Raw genomic sequence first — 14,425 nt, forward strand, 5'->3', positions numbered from 1 at the left:
AACTGGAGACAAAGGAGAGTGGAGATCTCCCGCGATGCTCCGGGACAGATTTCCCCCTCTTCCGAAGAGGGGAGAAAAGACACCTGAAGTGGTTGACGCTAAATTAGGTTTTCAAAGGCAATAATTAGACTTTCTCCCCTAAAGGTAAATTACCTGCTTCCCAATTGATCTGCATTCTAATTATAACAATTTGCCCAGGAGCCATTGCTAGAACCTCACTGTCTACTACGAGGAGATGTTAAACATACTAAAAGACGTGTAGATATGTGGGGAAACCACTGTAATCAGTTTAATAAGCATTCCGCACCATAACTGGGGGAAATTAATCAACAGTTCGGTGCACCTTTGAGGGTGATAAATTAAATGAATATTAGTGAATATTAGGAGAGCACAGGGCAAGGTCTTTCTCCCCACATTCTGCTGTGAGATTTCATGATCACAATACAGCTTGAATGACAAAACCTGCATTTTACTAGAGTCAAACAACCACTAACTGCAGAGCTGAAATCAATGATGTTGATTTCTCAGAGTATCTTGTATTGCCACCAAAGTCACAATTTCTTTTTAAAGCACTACTGCTTGAGGTCTCATTAAAAATATATATTTTTTAATGATTTTTGCTCACCAAGGCTGCATTTGTTTTGATCATAAATATAGAAATGTTACAATTTAAGTTTCTGTTTTAACATATTTTAAAATGTACTTAATTTCTGTGACAGCAAAGCTTAATTTTCAGCATCATTACTCCAGTCTTCAGTCACACAATCCTTCAGAAATCATTTTAATATGCAGATTGGCTGCTCAAGAAGATTCACTATTATCAATACTGAAAACAGTCTTTTGTTACAAAGTAAAAGTCTTTAATGACATACTGACTCGTCAATTTAATGCATCCTTGCTGAATATACACATAATACTGTAAATATATTTCCAGACCCCAGCTATTTTTCACTGTATATCAATTTGAATTGGCCATTTGAATCTTTAGGAAACAACAACAACAAAAAAGCTCTTAAATGTTACACAACAAAAAGGAAAGTTCCAGTCTTGTCTTCTAATGATTCATATCCACCGAGCGGTATGGATCAGTACAGTATGGTACACCCTGATCCAGCGTGCATTTCCGCCGGCAAAAGTACCCTTATTTGATAGGTGTGGTGTATGTCGGAAAGAAGCAATATATATAAAAAAAGGCACAAAGATTATTAAAGTATAAATACAAATTATAAGAGTCTTATATGAAAGAAAAGCAAAAGCAAAAGCAAAAGCAAACAATTCAGTCAAAAGTATGCAACATAATCAGCGCTGTCTTACGGTAAACTTCAAAATACATATATGAAGTTAAACATAACTTTGTGTTCAGGCAAAACGATATGACCAGGAACAAATAATAGATTCATGCCACCAACAACTGCCTGTTAGATACACCCAAAAAGAATTGTATCTCATGTTTAATCACTGCAGAGACATCAGAGCCAGCAGCAAATGTCAGAAGGACAAGCTCACATCTCCTAAATTGGCAAAGCAAATTTTCAAATAGGCACTATCTTTATAAATAAATCACAGATTTGAGTTTTAAACAACTCCATTCTTGCCTGAAGAACTCTTAAAACTACGTTTCATGACACTGTAACAGTAATATTTTGAAAGTTATTCAAGTTTTTGGGCAATGACTGATGATGTTTCACAAGTTCCCCAAAACAGACAAGAACACATATTGAGAAATGGCTACTGGCTGTGTGAAAATATAAAATTACAAAATACACTATAATTTTTGTGTGTTTTTTCTCTGATATAAATAAGCCCAACACACGTGACATGAACAGCACAGTGGAAGGAGTGAAGGACATTTTTTATCCCCTTGTAGCAAGCACAAGTGACGATTCTAGTCAACCAATCAATGTCCTGCAGTGAGTTTAGCTCCACCCTTTTGGTACCTTTTGCTGTGCTAGGTACCCCAGCAGAAGGTAACCAAAAAAAGTGGTACCATTCACAACTTCTGACAATGGAAACGGAAATAATTGCGTACTGTACTGAACCAAACCATATTGCTCACTGGAAACGAGTCATGACTGGTCAATACAGTGCTGCTAAAATCTACTATATACCAACAACTACAACTACATCATAGCGGATCATTATGTTTAAAGCAATATTGCAGAAAAGAGGCTATCTCTGGGTCTGAACTAAATAACTGCTATATAACTACATCTCTACATTATGAAGTATGTAAAAACCAATATGTGAAATAAACGGCACGCCAGATTATGCAATATTCAGTAGGCAAAAAAATATCCAGATGACCTACATCATTGCAGTGATTGTAAAGTGTGCTTCCGATGGGCTGTACTGACCATATGGCTGTGTTTGTGGCATCATGCAATGTCATATTTCTGACTGTATTTCATATGACAACTCCAACATAACAGGTATGTATTAATTCATCTTGTATTAACATGACATACATACTTGAAGAATGTAAACTGAATAATCAAATACAGTACATAGTATTTATTTATTGATTTTTTTTTAAGTGACGTGTTGCTAAGTATGGTGCCCCGTAGTGCACTGCAGTGAGTAGTGAACACACACCTACTATTTATTCTGTGGCACCTGGGGACCATTTTGGAGGTTCGGTGTCTTGCTCAAGGGTCTCACTCAGTGGTATTAAAGAGGTGGAAGAGAACGCAGTACATTCACTTCGCCCACCTACAATCCCTGCCGGTACTGAGACTCAAACAAGTCAGACTCTCTAACTATTAGGCCACGACTGCCCTATGCGATTTCGGATATAACATTTATCCGAAGGATAACACTTTTCCATACAAAGTGTTTCAATGAAAAGTTATGCCCTTAATATTATACACAGAGTTATAATCAAAATCATGCCATAATACTGTTTTATTGACCCTTTGCAAACAGCTTGACTAACAGGCGATCTGACCAATCATAGTGCTGAATCTGCCATTCTGTCCGACAAACAAATCGCACAGCAGAGTAGATTAACTTCGGTGGACTTGAACTTGAAAAACTGTGTACTGACGTCTTTTCACGGTTGAAATAAAATATGTAAAGTAGTAAAGAAGACATGTTGATTGATCTAATAATGCAATAGTCTTCTGACACAATACATCAAAAAGCCACAAAATGGTATTAATTGTTTGAATTTCTAAAAAAAAAAAAAAAAAAAAATGACAACACTTGTTTAATACCAGAAGTAGCCTACTCTGTCTTATCTGTCGGCATGTTGTCAGTTTCTTCTTTGCTCTACAATCTATTTTTTCACTGCCTGAGGCTACGTTTACACTAGTGTGTTTTTGATTTAAAAAGCATAACTTTTGCTACGGTTACGCGAGACGTTTACACTACTTTGTCGTTTTTGACCCTCAAAAACAGAGACTTCCGAAAACGCTGCAGACCGTTTTAGGGGTTTTTCAGCCAAAATGGGACACTTTTTATGCGTTTTGCCTGTTCGTTTACATGACAATGGCGTTTTGGGGACTGAAAATGCATAATTTTGAAAACAGGTTTCAAAGTGCAAGTTTTGGAAATGCCACCGTTATCATTTCCGTGTAAACACCCAATATGGGAATCTTTAAAAACGATGACGTAATGCGCATGCGTAGTACATGTTCGGTATGAACAGTATGTGTCGGTTTTAAAGGCAAGCACAAACAAACAATGCGCCAAATACTGGCCTGGCATATGTAATACAGCATTTTGGTTTTTGACTACATTGTTGTTGTGTAAACATAGCCTTAGTTCGAAAACTCCGGGTTTGCGTTTTAGTGTAAACGGACCAAAACGGAGACTTTTGAAAAAGCTGTATACCCCGTTTTAGTTTGAAAACTCCGGGGTTGCATTTCAGCGTAAACAGACTAAAATGGAGTTTTGATGACGTGGCTGTCCACATTCGCTCTGTGTATCCTTGACAACTGTGAAAACAATAACATCATGCCCATTGTTGTACCCATAGATCTGTACAGGCTGATTCCCCATTCAACCGCTTCAAGCATGTAGACGCATCCGCCATCTAAATAATAGGGCATCTATCTATGCATATCTATGCTTGTACCTGCAAGAATGGTCTTGTGACATACGTTTTCAGTTGTTGTTGTGCAGACGAGTATCGTTTTTAAAACAATTTTAAAACCCACTAGTGTAAACGAAACCTGAGAACATGATGTGTAGTGAGAGAGCGGCATTGTTTGTCAGACACAGCAACAGTAACTAAGGAAGGTGGGTTTTTTGCGAAGGGTCAGTTATAGGTTTTTCAGAAATGATCTCTACCCTTCAGTTTTTCATCTTATTTTAAAGTCAGAAAAAAAAAAAAAAAATTGTGGAACTTTAAATTAAAACCTTTATTTTTAAGAGTTCAAAACTAAAGTGGCGACCGTTCTGGCTGTGGGCAATGTTTATTTACATACAAGTGGGTGAAGTGGGTGATTTTGAATGCAGATTTTGGATAATGACGGTGGAGGTGAAGCCAGGCCATTGTCTCCATTAAATGCAGAACTCACCTCCACACGGCGGCAGTGTGACTGCGCACAGATACTTCACAGAGCACGTATTCAAATTCAGCCCACAGTGCCCAGTGCTAATTAATATGTAAATTTCACATTGTTTGTTAACTCCGACGTCAATTTTTGATGTGAGCCGCGGCTTCTATGTTAACAGAGATTCACTGTAGATTGGGCCTGGGTTATTGCCAAACCCCTGTCTGTCCATAATCAAATATTTTTTAGGCTGCTAGACTAATATACGTCTCTGAAGCTTATAACTTGGGAGACGCGCTAATGATATTTTATTAAGCCAGAGTAATTGAAGGCACCATTTAAATATGTAATTAAGCACTTAAGTATAATTATGCAACACAGTAGGAAACCCAATGAATTAATTTAAAAATACGCCAATACATCAATTTATTTAGGCTCTATTGTGCGGCTCGAACATAAGATGATTAACATTTTAAATAACGAGCTTCAATGAGACGGAATAAAGGAATTTCATTTCCGCCTGGAAGTGTAGAAAGTTGCCGTACACGAGTTGGAAGAGAATAACTGATAGGATAAAGACCCCTGCGCAATCTGAAGCACAGAGAAGCGATTTGCCTACTAATATACCTGTATGCACAAGCCAGCGATTACTGGGCAAGTTTCCACGACACTTTTCTTACAGTAAATCTCCTTTCCATTAGGCTGAAATGATTTAACAGACACCGTTGTGTGGCTTATAAAAGCACGGATGGAGGCGGAGATGGAGAAAGAGAAAATCTGCACGAGTGTTTGTGTCATGCGTACCAAGAGAAAGCGTGCTCATTTCTCCCAGCAGCCACTACGTGGCCCGCTTTAAGAGAGGTTCACAGATAAACACACATCTCCGGCCCCGGTGGAGTCATTTACCTTTCTCCAAGTAGATTCAAGATATTAATTAAGATAAATCTACCTCAATTCTGTGATTCTGCCATCTGGTTATTTATCCGAGTTATGTTAATCATTTCTGTAGGGCAGGAGAATGATTACCCATTTTGCGTCTAATTTATATTAATATTCGAAATTAAATACTTCAGCAATACGGCCCATCTGTTTCGACCACAGCGCGTATAGAACATATACTGTAACTCGTAGCAGAAAAAAAAAACAAAAAACACTCTGTGGCAACGGCATCATCTCCTTAGCAAACAAACAATATGCCAGCATTAACCCTTGCTCCCCGCGTTAACTACTCTGACAAACTCTCTAATGAAGTTAGCCGAGCGAGTCCGACCACGAATTTCAAACTAAACAAACCTCTAACACAATGACTTACAAGATTTACCACCTCATATGGTTCTAAATCCCACTGATGATCTCACAACCTCCGAGGATAACGACACCCTCGGCCCGAACAGGCAATTAAGGCACCGGTGGCTTTGCGCTTGACTTTGAGCGTTAGTTTGTTAGCCGGTCACGTGTGCGAGGCATACAGGGGGGGGGAGCGAGGAGAACCCGATCGCACGCTCCAGCTCAGGCCAGCCACTAATTAGGGTGAAGAGGAGGCCAGTGGACACGCGGTGTGATTAAATTTAGATCTGGAGGGAGATCTTGACCCCGTGTGCCCCTCATCTAAGTGACATTTACCCAGGATAACCACACTGCAGCTGAGGCTTATTAACCTTTTGTGGGCCTGAACACCACTGACTGGCTTAATTGGCAGATGGATTATTAAATAGAGCAACTTCAAGATGATTGAACATCTCATATCTACAACGCACAGGTTAGTCGGTAAAATCTTATTATCACTTAGGCTTCGGGGTACAGTGGCCTACATATATACCAGAATGGATCATTTTTGGCATTATACTATTAACAATGCAGGCCGAGGTGCGGAAACGAGAGAGTTTTGATGATAACGCTGCTGAACGTGTGATCCTTCAGAGGGTCACTAGCAGAATATCTCTTCGTTTTCTCTGCATCCGCAGTCCCCTGGGAGGTAAAATCCGCCGTTAATCATCAAAATGACCGTTACGCGTTGCCAAGCGCTAAACGGTGTCGGATCCGCCCGGAACGACTTAATCCATCACAACTTTCGAAAATCAGGTTGCTTCTGTACGGAAATCTCAGAGAGATTTAAAAGAGAACGAAGACGGCGCTCTGGGCCTTGTACAGTCAGAAACAAGCGTTCCTCTGACTCGTACAAAAGAAAACGCTGTACGCTCGTTTTTCTGCATAGCCAAACAGAGCTGCCAGACGTGTGTTTAAGCATGATCCATTCAGCTGGCTTTGCACCGCTCTGCCATGTCAAATCAGTGCTTTCAAGGGAAGCACGAGTCAGCCATGTTGGATTCGGTTCTGCTTTGGGAAATAAGTGGATCATATTGGACGCATTACCATACTTGTGTGACTGAGGCGCTCGCTCTCTCATATTCAAAAAGGAGATCATTGCACAGCATGTGATAAATGTCACCTCAGAGCAATGACCCGCATTATGTATTACCCCTGCTGCAGGCGTCCTCCTGCACCTCTGTGATCAGCTGTGGCTACTTACCCCCCACGTAGGCTGCCTCCGACGGGCTATATGGAAAATCAAACCCCTGACACTGAAAAAAAAAAATTGAAAGAGTGTGCGTTAAAAATACAAGAGAGAACTGGTGTACGTTTCATCTTCTAGGATGCTGAGTACCTTTGTGTCTTGGTAGGTCAAGCAACCAAACAGTTGAAAATATAAAACAAAAATGATCAAAATCATACACATTTAAAAGGAATAGTTCACTAAAATCATAGTTTACTCACCTTCACATTGCTCTAAAACTGTAAGATGCCTTTCTTTTCCTTCCTCTCGTCCACAGCTTTAAAATACCAGATGCAAAGATGCATCTCACCATATTTGATGAATCGACAGTTTGAATGTGCCAAAATATGACTGTCATTTGTGAAGTAGGAAAAGGGGTTCATGTACACGTCTTTGTGCTCTTCTGGAAAAGGGTTTTGGGTATTTGTTCGTTTATTGGGACACTGCTGGAATTGAAGGATTAGTTCACTCCTCAATTAAAATTTTCTGATTATTTACTCACCCCCCCATGTCATCCACAATGTTCATGTCTTTAAGTCTTCAGTCAAAAAGAAATTAAGGTTTTTGAGGAAAGCATTTCAGGAATTTTCTCCACATAGTGGACTTCAATGGGGATCAGCGAGTTAAAGGTGCAAATTGCAGTTTCATTGCAGCTTTCATCCCAGCCCAGGAATAAAGGTCTTGTCTATCAAAACAATTGGTAATTTTCATTGACAAATTTATATACTTTAACCATAAATGCTCATCTCGCACTAGCTATGCGATGCGCGTTTACTAGGCAGTGTTGCCAAGTCGCAAGTTTGCAGGTTGAAGCGACCCCAAAAACATTACATTTAGCCCCTGGAATGCGAACTATACCAAAACATGTATTTTACCCCCTCGGAACGTGATTTTTACTAGTGGATCCCCCTTGAAATGTGATTGGGCTAGTTTTGATTAACAATTGGGCAGGTTTTCTTTTGAAAATCTGGCAACCTTGCTGTTAGGGGTGTAACTGTACACACATTTGTACCAAAATTTTTTGATACAGGTATTTTTGATATAGGTACGCATATGTACCAAACAAATACAGCATTTTCCTCCCCATGAAATTCAAACAATAAATGGTGCTTTGACAGTCCGATATGGCATGACAGATAGCTGTATAAACGCCTCGGAGAGCCGCTTCTGGGACACTTCAGAAACGCGGCACAGCGCGGCAGGTATAAACACAAGCATTGACTATAGTGGCCACGTCAGAGCCGTAATGCCCCACAGACTTGTGCAGTGTAAATTAGGCCTGTCAAACAGTACCGAGACTTTAAAAACGTCTATATGCAGATGTATTAGGGATCCGCTGACACACGAGGCTTTCAAACGCTCCCGTTGTGCTTACTTGTGAGCACTCGGTAAGGAGCGTGAAGCGCTTATTGTAGCCAATCACAGTCATGTCTGTTGAGCGTGTGAACATTATGGCCAATCAGCGATGTTTAAAAATCGTCTCAACAGCGCTCAAATGTGAGCGGGAAATGGACGTTTTTAAAATTTCAGTACCGAAAGTACCGAACCCGGTACCGTTTGACAGCCCTAGTGTAAATGGGGTCAGTTCAAAGTGAAAAATGAAGAGTAAACCTCTTTACTACTAGTTTTTATGCAAATAAACATGACTGAACATCTCATGCCTCATGTAATTGATCAATCAGTGTTTCAATTGTGGAAAGACATCAATAAAATGGCTTCACGTAAAATATCACGTAGCATTTACCTCAATTTTTTAATTTTAATTTAATTTAACCTCAGGCATGTCATCAGTGTCCACAGCTTGTTAGTTCGCTAGAGTTCGCGAAGTCTTTCGCAAAATATTAGACTATATACTCATTATATTTTACTTTACCTGTTAGTCTTATTTAATGTAGGCCTATGTTTAAATGAATCTGTTATGAAACAAATTATGACAGCCACTGTGTATTTGATATTTCAAGGACAAATAGAAACATTATAATTTATAAGTTAATTTAAAAACTGCATTATGTGCAATTTACATGTTGGCATACTGCGTGTTGATTATTATATTTAAAAATAAATAGTAATTAAATTTAAGTTTGGGCTGATGTTAATTTTAACCTTATATTAAATGTAAAAGCATAAGCTGAGGTAGATTTTTAATCCCTAAGAAAATTTTAATTATAACTGAATTTATTTAAAGAAAGACCAACTTGTTCAGTAAAGCACTGTTAAAAAAAAAAAATAAAAAAAAAAAAAATAAAACCTGTGGTGCTGAAATAATACCAAACCGCGACATCAAAACTGTGGTACGTACTGAACCATCATGATTGAACCATCATGATTGTGTACCATTATACCCCATTATACCCCACAACTTCAAGCATCATGTCTTCATGTTGGAAAGTTCATGAGCGGTCAGTTCTTGATCTGTGTACTCCAGTTTAAAAAGGTAGATCAGGGCGAAAAACTTATTTTTTTCATTGTTTTTTTTTTTTTTTTTTACCTTTTTATGTAAAGGGCATTTGACTTTCTTCGCATGTTCGTTTTGTAAACACAGGGTCAGTACTTCTGCCTACGTCAAGATGAACATTTGCAATAAAAACTAGCTAAAAGTAATAAAAACTAAACTAAAAAGTATTTAAATCTGTATTTTAATCGTATTTTAAAAAAAGTATTACCTATATGGAGAAAAATCCTGGAATGTTTTCCTCAAAAACTTTGTACATCTTGGTTGACATGAGGGTGAGTAATTATCAGGAAATTTTAATAAAAGTGAACTACACTCTTAAAAAGTTCTTCGCAGCGATGCCATAGAAGAACTATTTTTGGTTCCAAAAAGAACCATTCATTCAATCAAAGGTTCTTTAAAGTACCATCTCTTTCTTACCTTTTATAATCTTAGGAACCTTATGTGAAACAGAAAAGTTCTTCAGATGCTAAAATGCTTCTTTATGGAACCATTTAGACAAAAATGGTTCTTCTATGGCATCATAGAGGCACCTTTATTTTTAAGAGCGTAATTCTTTAAGGCTCACTCTGTTTAGAGATGTGTTTCTAAAAAGGATATAAATGTTAGTTTTATTAAGATGACCCATCTTGCATCTGAAAATGTAAAATATATTGACATCTGTTCAAAGTTTGTGTCAGTTCAATTTATTTACATTTAAAAAAACTAAGGAACTCTCTAAAAGAAGTCCACCAAGAATATTCACCAAGACATTCATTTGATCAAAAATACAGTAAAAACAGTATTATAATTTATAAAATATATAAAAGTAATATTAAAACTATTTTTAAAAATATCTATTTCACTATATTTTCCAATAAAATTGCTAATCCCCTAAAACTTTTTTTTTTTGAAAGTCAACCCAAACTTTTGAACAGCATCTAAAATCTCAACTATTATGTCTAGTTTTTCAGTCAAAACAAAGAAAAAGGAAAAAGTTTATAAGGAACCTCAAAACATTCTCAAAAGACTACAATTTTTGTTCATTTTCCATTAGTTGCTTTCATTATCAAACTAATTATTCAAAGACTTTAAATATTTAAACAGTTTTTAAAACAGGAAAACAAAGGTTCTGATAAAGAAAATGTTTTGCAGTATATATTTAGCATTGGTCTGAAAAGCCAATAAACACAAATGTTCAAAAACATTCTCCAAGCAAACATTATCCTCCTCTACAAGGAGGTTAAGCTCTTTTGTAATTAGCACACACTCTAATACAAGCTACGATTTAATGGCCTTGGTGAACAAGACAGGCTGCTTGGCCTCTTCAGCAAGGTATTTTCAACACTAAAAATGAGTTGAGCCTGCCTTTATGTGTTTACATAAAGAACAACAAACGAAAAAAAAGAAAAAAAACGCACGCGACTTCACAAGGTGCATTACGTGCGGTAAATAAATCCAATTGATAAAGGTGTAATAGTGTGCTTTGAACTTGAAAGTGCAATTATTTTTCACATCAAACACACTTTTTGCACATTCACACAAGAATGCAGCTAGGAGATGCTTATTGCGATATAATTACAGGCTCTCCGAGCTCCGACTCACATTCTTTAGCCTATAGGCTCTAATTGCAAATCTTTTTATTCATTAAACGAACACCGCTTCACAGCATTCTCTCCATGATAGACATCTGAACAGAAAACATTTTTCAGCGAGCCATGGCCAATTAAAGTTAATGTACGACAACAGAGTGCGCCGCGTAGCATATTCCCATCAAACTATTTGGACTGCAGATCTCAACGAGCATCGAAACTGTTTGTTCGCTCTCCTAAAGCCGCAGATACTCAAGTGGAAAAAGTGACTTGCACAAAGATGTGTTTCTAATTAGAGGTTTTTTTATCATTGAAAGCTCGATGCTTTAAAGCGCAACCGGGCGCTTCGAACGCAACGCGAAAGGGCACAAACGCAAGCAGACGTTCATCGGGGTTTTAACACTATCGCACTGTAATCTGTCTGGGAATCCACGTGTGTTAACACAGCTAAAAATGTAGAAAGCAAACACTCCAACAACACGGCGTGAATGTCTCAATATATTAACCGCACAATAAACAACCTATTCAATTCCAGGGATTTGCATGAGAAATAGGAGTATTAACGCAGAAGGATGTGTGTAGTCATTCAAAGTGCTAGCTGATGGCGGAGGGAAGGCTTTCAAAAGCCGAGAGGGTAGAGAGAGCCCTGCTGTGGAGGAGACTAACGCTGCCTCAGTGTTGGCATATCACTGAACACAATGGCCTAGATTAGCAAAGTGTCAGTACTGAGCTGAAATAAGCTAATTGCTTAATTAGCTGACCCAATTCGATAAGCCTCTTCTAACATATTAACTCTAGCTATGTAACAAATAGCTTGAATTCGTGTAAAAAGTGCAGGTTTAATTACAACCGTGAGTGTGAAAAGCTAAATGAGACGGCCGGCGCCGTATGAATGTTATTGTGTCGGAGACTATTAACATCCATATATTTATAAGCAGAAGAATGGCACGGCTGCGACAGACTTATTGGCTCCGAAAGTATGAAATGGAAGCGCGACGCCAAAGCTTTTGTTTGTTTCTTCCATTCGGGCTTTGGAGCAAAAAAGACCTGCTTGTTATTGACAGCTTGCTTGAAACAATTACGAAGCGTATCGGTGGAAGTGATGTCAGCGAGCTGTTGGAAATAGAAAAGTCGGGTTAAAGGTAAAACCATTTTCTCATTAGACTGAACGATGAGTGGGACAGATTAATTTACATTTTCCCCTGACATATTTTACATACACAATCTTTTGCTTAGCACTGGGACTTATGGGCAAAAGAGCTCTATTTGTATAAGATGAAGTCATTTATATGCTAATTCATTGGAATGTAGACCTTCCAGATTCATGTTTACCTATTAGTGCATATAGATGCGAAGGGACATTAGAATATTGGAAATGGAAAGGACGGGGAAGGGGGGAGCTGTGGGCAATAAAGTATTAGCACACTGTTTCCTTCTATTAATCTCATATTATGAGCCATTTCTGTTTTATTTAAGCAGCACCCAAGAGCCAAGCTCATAGGCATACGGTAAATGACCATTTTCGCTGAATTGACTTTGAGGAACACATGGAGGCAAAGTCAAAAATATGCACGGCGAACAAGACGCAGCAGCCTAAAAATCCTCAAATGCTTCAACTGCTTTATATAGTTTCAAAGGAGCATTAGTGTTAATTTTGTTAACAAAAACTATGATGAAAACATTCGTTGACGAGATCACAAAGTCAATAAACGATAGCTCTGACTATATCAACATGCAATATCACTGACGATAAGAGACGAGACTAAAATGCATTTTAAAAACTAAAAATGATACCAAAATCTCTTTCCTTTCATTATTATTGCAGACTGCTGTACACGCCTCTTCTACATGAACTTAAAAGATTCTCTACATTGTTCAGTTTTGTCAAACTGACTTGAAACGGTGGCATTTTGGTTTAACTCAATATTTTCATTTTGAAAGAACATGTTTCAGTTAAGTACACTCTGATCGGAAGAACTTTTTTTTGCCACTAAGAACCTTTTGTGAAACAGAAAGGTTCTTCAGGTGTTACAGGTTCTTTATGGAACCATTTAGACAAAAAAGGTTCTTCTATGGCATCGTGAAGCACCTTTATTTTTAAGAGTGTAGGCTAAACATGACATTTGATGCTTGTTCAATTTACTTAGGTAAATTAGGTTAATCCAACAATTCTTTACAACCACTTAATTCATTTGAGTTGAGAGTACATAAATGATTTTACTTGTGTAACTAGGAAGCGGATCTCCCCTTCCCATCATCATTTGCACAGGGCTGGATAAGGAGAGTAAATGTTTAATTAAAATGTTGTTTTATGCATTTTTCATTAAGATCAAATTGGGAGACTTGTTAATGTTTAATGTTCTTTTGTGTTTGCATTTTAAAAAAGTTTCTGGTATGTTAGTGTTTTGGGAGGTTACCATTGTGCTGAAGTGTAGAGCATGTGCTTGGGTTGAGGACCTGCTAACATGAGTCAAAGTCGTTTTAATAATAAATTAAACAACTACGTTGGGCATGCCGTGGATGTAACAAAGCCACGTTATGGCTAATGCCTAACAAGTTGGTTAATGCCTGAAGTTACATAAAATCAATGTATCTTTTTTGAGTGTGGAAGGATTTTTGCCTAGTAATTTGTTTTCCAGTTAAATGTCTTGGTTTGAGTTCAACAAGCATAAAATAATCACTTCAAAAACTTATTTAAACTATATTTGATCAAATTGAGTTGGCCTAACTCAATTACATTTCATTGCATGAATTTGTTTTGTTGAGTTCATCCAATGAGATATCAAGAGTTCAAATCAGCAAATCAGAGCTTTTCTGTTAAAAGCATACATTTTCTGCCCAGTGTTGTTTAATTTTTGCAATCTGGCAACCATGCGCACATGCTCAGTTTTCATTACACAAGCGCCGATGATAGGGTGACCATATGTGCTATTTTTACAGGACACATCCTGGCCAGGATTTCTACGTTGCCAAAAATATCCAGGTTTTGGCTGTTTGTGCTGCGTAGACAGATCAAATTGCTTTCGTAGTACTTTGATGTCTTACAACGATCGGTTAGGGCTTTGCCGCTTCAAGCTGAATGAATGAACTAATGATCGAACACGTCGTATTGGCATCGCTTTGACCACTTTCTGTAGATCCTGATGCGCAAAGTTTCAGTCTAATGGGGTCAAATGATTCGCAAACCCGCTCCAAAGTCCTGATCTAAATCAAATTATTCACGATACGCAATCCGAGTGCTTCGAAACAGTGAATCATGTTGCAATGCAATGGTTTTTAAATAGTTTTTAAAATCATTACAAGCGATGTTGAAATTTGAAAACGAATGGCTCTTTTAATTTGATCTGGTTTT

Source organism: Labeo rohita, chromosome 3 (genome assembly GCF_022985175.1).
Source record: "Labeo rohita strain BAU-BD-2019 chromosome 3, IGBB_LRoh.1.0, whole genome shotgun sequence".
NCBI classification, from domain to species: Eukaryota; Metazoa; Chordata; class Actinopteri; order Cypriniformes; family Cyprinidae; genus Labeo; species Labeo rohita.